We start from the raw sequence: 5,828 nt of genomic DNA, 5'->3' as shown, positions 1-5,828 counted from the left end.
TGTGGCTTTTGTGACCCAGCCTCTTTCTCCATCCAAGCTGCATCCTCCGGGTGGGGGTGTCTGTACCTGGGGTGTGTGAGAGAGAGTGAGTGAGGGAGCGTGCCTGTGCCTGTGTGCGTGCATCTGTGTGCCTGCGGGCTGTGCCTCTAGGTGCACGTGTGTGCAGCCATGCATGCGTGTTCACACGTGTGGAGTGTGTGCGTGTGTCCGTGCCTGGATGTTGCGGGTGGTGAGGCTGGCAGAGCGTTCTGACCCCTCGGGCCCCAGGCCTTGTCCCTCTTCTCCGTGTCCCAATCTTCCTTCAACCGCCCGCCCCGCCCCTGCCTTTGGTGGCCTGGAGTCCTCACCAGCTCTGAGTACTAGGGCGCCGGGCAGGGCGGGAACTAACGGGCAGAGTCTATTGGGTCAGGATGACTGAAAACAGGCCCTGTCTTCAGTTTAGGCTCAGGCGGAAACCCCCCGGGGACCTCTGGGGGCTGCGGTCGGTGCCAGGGGTCCCGGGCAGCTGCCTGAACGCGCACAGCGGCTCCTGCCCCCCAGCCTCTGCCCGGCGCCCGCGTCCTCCGGCCGGCAGCGCCCCCTGGTGCCGCCTCGGGTCTGTGCAGGGCCGGGCGGGCTGCGCAGAGCACCTGCAGGTGCCTCCATGGGTGACAGAAGACAGAGGGGCTGACCAGGTCTTCTACAGGTCAATGGGCGATCAACAGCCGGACGCGTAGCAGGGGGCGTCCAGGTGGCCTAAGAGAATTCAGCAAGGCCGACTGCAGGCCGAGAGTCACCGGGAACTCACCTGGAAGGAGTGGATGTGGCCGCCCCAGGACCACTCTGTTCCAGGTGCCCGGCCCTGGCCATGGAGCCCTTGGACGTATCTGTTTCTTTAGCTGCAGCGAGCAGGCTCCCAGTGCTGAGCAGAAGACCCTGTGCTGCCGTCCTGTGCTCCCTGGCAGCTGTGGGAGGAACTCCGACCTTTGGGGCCCCTGGGCACCTACCCTGTTGGTTCCTGCTCTGGGCTGCCGAGGGCTGGGTGCTGTGCTGCGTAAAAAGCCATATGGACAGGGCTTCTGTGTCCCCTGAGTCAGGCACTGCACCCTTATGCTCCCCTCAGGGGCCACACCACCTGCAGTGGTCCCTGGAGAGCAGAGGAAAGGTCCGCCTGGGACAGATGGGGGCGACTGGTGGGCATCCTGCCCACCGACTGCTGGCGGGGCCTGGCTCTGCAGGAACTTGGGGGGGACCAGGGGCTTTCCATCCAGGGGTGGTAACAGACCAAAGAACATCTACCCAAAACCAGACCGGACTCAGCACACACCTGACCCAGGGCTCCAAAGACACCAGACTGGGGAGTAGAGAGAGAAAGAGACCGACAGAGACAGGGAGAGGGAGAGATTCAGAGCAAGGCGGGGCGGGGCGCAGGGGAGAGACCCCAGCCCTTCTCACCTCACGGATCTCTCGGGCTAACTTGGCCCCACCCCCACCATCCACCCTCCAACCCCATCCTCCCCCGCCCCCAGGGCTGAGCAGAGACCTCTGGGACATGGTCACCCACACACAGAGCCTGTCCCAGAAGGCAGGACCCTGTCCCTGCCCCAGCTTCTGGCTGGTAGGGCTGTGTCAATGACTTCTGGCCAAGCGACCCCAGGAAATGGCATTCTGTGGGGTCAGGTGGCTCCTCAGTGCCTCTTCCCGGCTTTTCATGTAAAATCATGGCAGGCGGCATGTGGAGATGGCTATTTCGAAAACAGCCCACTGATGTCCCAGCCAGCGTGAGAGAAGTATCGCCCTGATAGATTCCTGAATTCCAACTCAGGTAAAAGTGCCACCTTATCACACCTGAGCTGGTCTCAAGCCCTTGCGTGTCCTCCAGCCCATACACCATCGCAGTCCTAGAGGGCACCTCACTAACATCACTGCCATCCTGAAGGGCCTCCCCCACAGTCCAACCTCCTACAGGTCTAGGTGGGATGTGGCACCGACCAGGGAGCAGCTGGCACCTCCTGCACCCCTGGACACAGCACAGTCTCAGAGGGGGCTAACATCTCCTGCCTCAGATGAACCAACCCAAGAGGGCTCTCGGGGGGCCCAGATCCTGAAGTGAGGACGGGGTCTTGTGGGAGGTGGGATTTGCATGGGCAGTTCAGACAACACTCCAAGTGTCCTGTCCAGAGCAGGAATGAGAACCCAGGTGAGATCCTTTAAGAAAATCTACTGGCCGGGCGCCGTGGCTCACACCTGTAATCCCAGCACTTTGGGAGGCTGAGGTGGGCAGATCACTTGAGGTCAGGAGTTCGAGACCAGCCTGGCCAGCATGGTGAACTTCTGTCTCTAGTAAAAATACAAAAATTAGCTGGGCGTTGTGGCGCACACCTGTAATTCCAGCTACTCAAGAGGCTGAGGCAGGAGAATTGTTTGAACCTGGGAGGTGGAGGTTGCAGCGAGCCGAGATCACGCCACTGCACTCCAGCCTGGGTGACAGAGTGAGACTCCGTCTCAAAAAGAGAGAATCTACCAGGAAGAGGCCCGGAGGTCTCACATTCATTGTCATCAATTATTGGGCACCTGCCGTGTGCTGGACACTGCTAATGGCCAGAAACATTTTCAAAGGAAAAAGACCAACTGTGTTTTCTCTCAAAGAGCTTTCACGCGGGTAGAAAGACAAGCGTCAAGAGGCAAACGATGGTGCCTTCTCCATGACTCAGGCCAGAGGCCCCAATGGGAAAGAAATAATAGTTTCCAAAATGTGATAGGACGAAGGACATTTTAGCCTTAGAAACCAGCCACGTGAACTGTGAAGTGTAAATCCAGTTCTATTTGTTCTGTGGCAACCACGTTTGGTCATCAGAAGCAGACGCTAAGTCAAGCGAGGGGCTTTGGGGGAGGAATTATTGCCCATCTGACTTGGGTCCAAAGAGGTGAGAAGCGGCATAAGGGGGTGCATTTGTGAGTTTTGGTTGACCCTAAAGCTAGGACAGGGCCTGCAGCCCCAGCCCTGGATAAGCCCTTCCCCCCTCCCATCCCCGACCTCAGGCCTCCGAGGGCTGCAGTTCTACAGGCTACACCTGGAAGAAAGGCCCAACTACCGTCTCGAGTGCCTGCAGTGGCTGAAGAGCCAGCCTCGGTGGCCCAGCTGGGGCTGGAACCAGGTCTCCTGCCCTTGTTCCTGGCAGCAGGGACGATGGGACTTACGATTCCAACCCGTCAGCATAGGTGACACCTCCTTCCTGCCCCCCACAAGCCCACCCACCACCCTCTCTGCTCATGCCCTCAGCCTCTCCCCAGAAACAGCCCCTGCTTGTTCCCGCCCCGCTCCTGGCAGCCCCGGCCTGGGCCTGAGTGGGACTGGACTTGTTTCAGGACGCCGGGGCCTCGGCAGCAGGCAGCTGTGCAGCTTCACGTGCTGGTGAGGAGGCGTGTGCTGCAGCTACGGGCCCTGGGGAGAGTTTCGTGAAGGCTGGCACGTGCAGCGTCCTTGGCAGTTGGGTGCGTGAGTGCGTGGAGATCTCAACCCCACCTTCCCAGCCAAGCAGAGGACCCTCAGCATGAAGCCTCTTGTCCTCATTCCTTCCCAGACCCTTCCCCTCTCTGGGCCTCCACTTCCTGATCTGGTAACGTTAGGAAGCTTCCAACATCCCCACCAGCAGACCTTCGGAGATGTATGAGCTGAGTGCCTCTTTCCCCATCTCTATACCTGGCTCCGCATCCCCAGGCCAGACTGGGGCCATCTCTCCAGGCAGGAGGAGAGCGCTTAGGCTGACCCCGTCCCTGTAGACCCAGATGAGCAGGATGTTTGGGGGAAGACTGAGAGTCAGCTCCCACAGAGACCCTCCAAGGGAGCTGGAGAGCGCAGGGGTGTGGGGTCACGTGGTCCGTGTCCTCCCCTTCTCTCCCCTGTCCCACGGCAGTTTCCACAGTTCCCAGACTGTCAGCCATGCCCTCCCCACTCCTAGCCCGTTGAGAGCAGCAGTACTTGGCTCTCCACCCTCAAGACGAATTTGCTTAGCTCCTACCATGCGCCCTGCTGCACAGTGGCCCCAATGCCTGCAAAAGAGAACAGCACCCTGTCCACTGCCCGAGGTCACAAGAAGGGCCACGTTGGATTCCAAAGCCATGCTCTTGCCACCAACACCGCCCTGCCCTGCCAAGCTCTCCAGATGGGTTCTCCAGGTCCTCAGCCTCCCCAACTCACTGCTCTTCTCCGCAGCCCAGGAACTGGAGCCGCAGAGCTGGTGCTGCCGCTGGAATGACAAGCCCTACCTCTGTGCCCTGTACCAGCAGAAGCGGCCCCGCGTGGGCTGTGCTACATACAGGCCCCCACGGCCTGGTGAGTGACAGGGCCCAGGCCCAGGAAGAGCCTCTGGGGAGGGGGAGCTTCTGGGCTTCCAGGAGGTGGCGTCTGGATGAGGAGTAGGGGCAGAGCCGTGGCCACAAGGGAAGATGGAGATGACGCCAGTGATGGGCGGACGGTCAGTGGAGGGGCTTTGTACCTGAGTTGGGGAAGGAGTGAGAGTAGCGGGGCATGAAATGCAAGAAGCCTTGAGGGGAGGATTCTGTGCTCCCTGAACATCCCCAGCTGAGTCCGCCTGGACAAGTGCCGCACCTGACTGCAGTGAGGAACCTGGGCCCTGAGTCCGCCTGGACAAGTGCCGCACCTGACTGCAGTGAGGAACCTGGGCCCTGAGTCTGCCTGGACAAGTGCCGCACCTGACTGCAGTGAGGAATCTCAGCCCTACGCATGATTTGTCATGCTGAGGCGGCATCTCTTTTTTCCTTCCAGCCTGGATGTTCGGGGACCCCCACATTACCACCTTGGATGGTGTCAATTACACCTTCAATGGGCTGGGGGACTTCCTGCTGGTGGGGCCCCGGACGGGAACTCCTCCTTCCTGCTGCAGGGCCGCACCGCCCAGACTGGCTCAGCCCAGGCCACCAACTTCATCGCCTTTGCGGCTCAGTACCGCTCCAGCAGCCTGGGCCCCGTCACGGTGAGTGAGGGGCGCCAGGGACCTCCCTGCATTCCACCCACAGGGACCTTCCGCCACATACTGAGGCCGGGGAGAAGGAAGAGAGCGAAGAAGGGGAAGCCGGGCAGGAGGGAGGACACATCCTATCCACGCAGCTGTCCCGGAGTCAATCCTGGGGATGGTGTATTAGGGCTCTGGCCCCACGGTTTCCCAGCTGTTTGGCTTCGAAGAAACTACTGAACTTGGTTTTCTCCTAGTAAGAATGGGGATAACATTACCTGCCTCGTGGGCTGTTGTAAGAGCTAAAGGGGATAATCCGAAAACTATGCCTGACCCTGCTGAGCACAGGGTAGACGGCGGCTGGCATCACCTCGGGCCGCGGCCTCCAGGGCCCTCCTCCCGGCCCAGGGCGCAGCTTCCAGCCCCGGGGGCTCTCCCAGCCGCTTTCCTGGGCGTCGGCTCCACCTGCGAGTGGGGCTCAGGTCCCCTCCCATCTCTTTCCAGGTCCAATGGCTCCTTGAGCCTCACGACGCAATCCATGTCCTGCTGGATAACCAGACTGTGACATTTAAGCCTGGCCATGAAGACGGCAGAGGTAGGCTGAGGAGCGCCGGCCGCCCCCTCCCCGCACCGGGAGCAGTGAGGTGGGCGGGAAGCCGCGTTGCGGTGCAGGGCCGAGCGCGTTGCGGTGCCGGGCCGGGTGCGTTGTGGTGCAGGGCCCGGTGCGTGGCAGTGCAGGGCCGACTGCGTGGCGGTGCAGGGCCAAGAGCGCGCAGCCTCTTCACCCCCCGCAGCGGGGCCTGCAGCTCGCCGGCCTCTTCTCCGCCTCCAGTGCAGATCCCTCCCGGCTTCAGCCCTGGGGGCGGGGTGGGG

At 61.3% G+C, this 5,828-nt stretch overlaps 1 long non-coding RNA gene across 1 annotated transcript; it reads left to right on the top strand.

The window, feature by feature from the left end:
* Positions 1-3,207: 3,207 nt before the first annotated feature.
* On the top strand, positions 3,208-4,784 carry LOC131382763 (uncharacterized). Its single transcript, XR_009212356.1, has 3 exons — positions 3,208-3,474; positions 4,196-4,315; positions 4,769-4,784. It is a non-coding gene; the product is annotated as an uncharacterized LOC131382763 (long non-coding RNA).
* The last annotated feature ends 1,044 nt before the right edge of the window (positions 4,785-5,828 follow it).

Source organism: Hylobates moloch, unplaced genomic scaffold (assembly GCF_009828535.3).
Source record: "Hylobates moloch isolate HMO894 unplaced genomic scaffold, HMol_V3 SCAFFOLD_4134, whole genome shotgun sequence".
In the NCBI taxonomy this organism is placed as follows: domain Eukaryota; kingdom Metazoa; phylum Chordata; class Mammalia; order Primates; family Hylobatidae; genus Hylobates; species Hylobates moloch.
The sequence above is the reverse complement of the archived record's forward strand: the minus strand, read 5'-3'. Positions and strand labels throughout refer to the sequence as shown.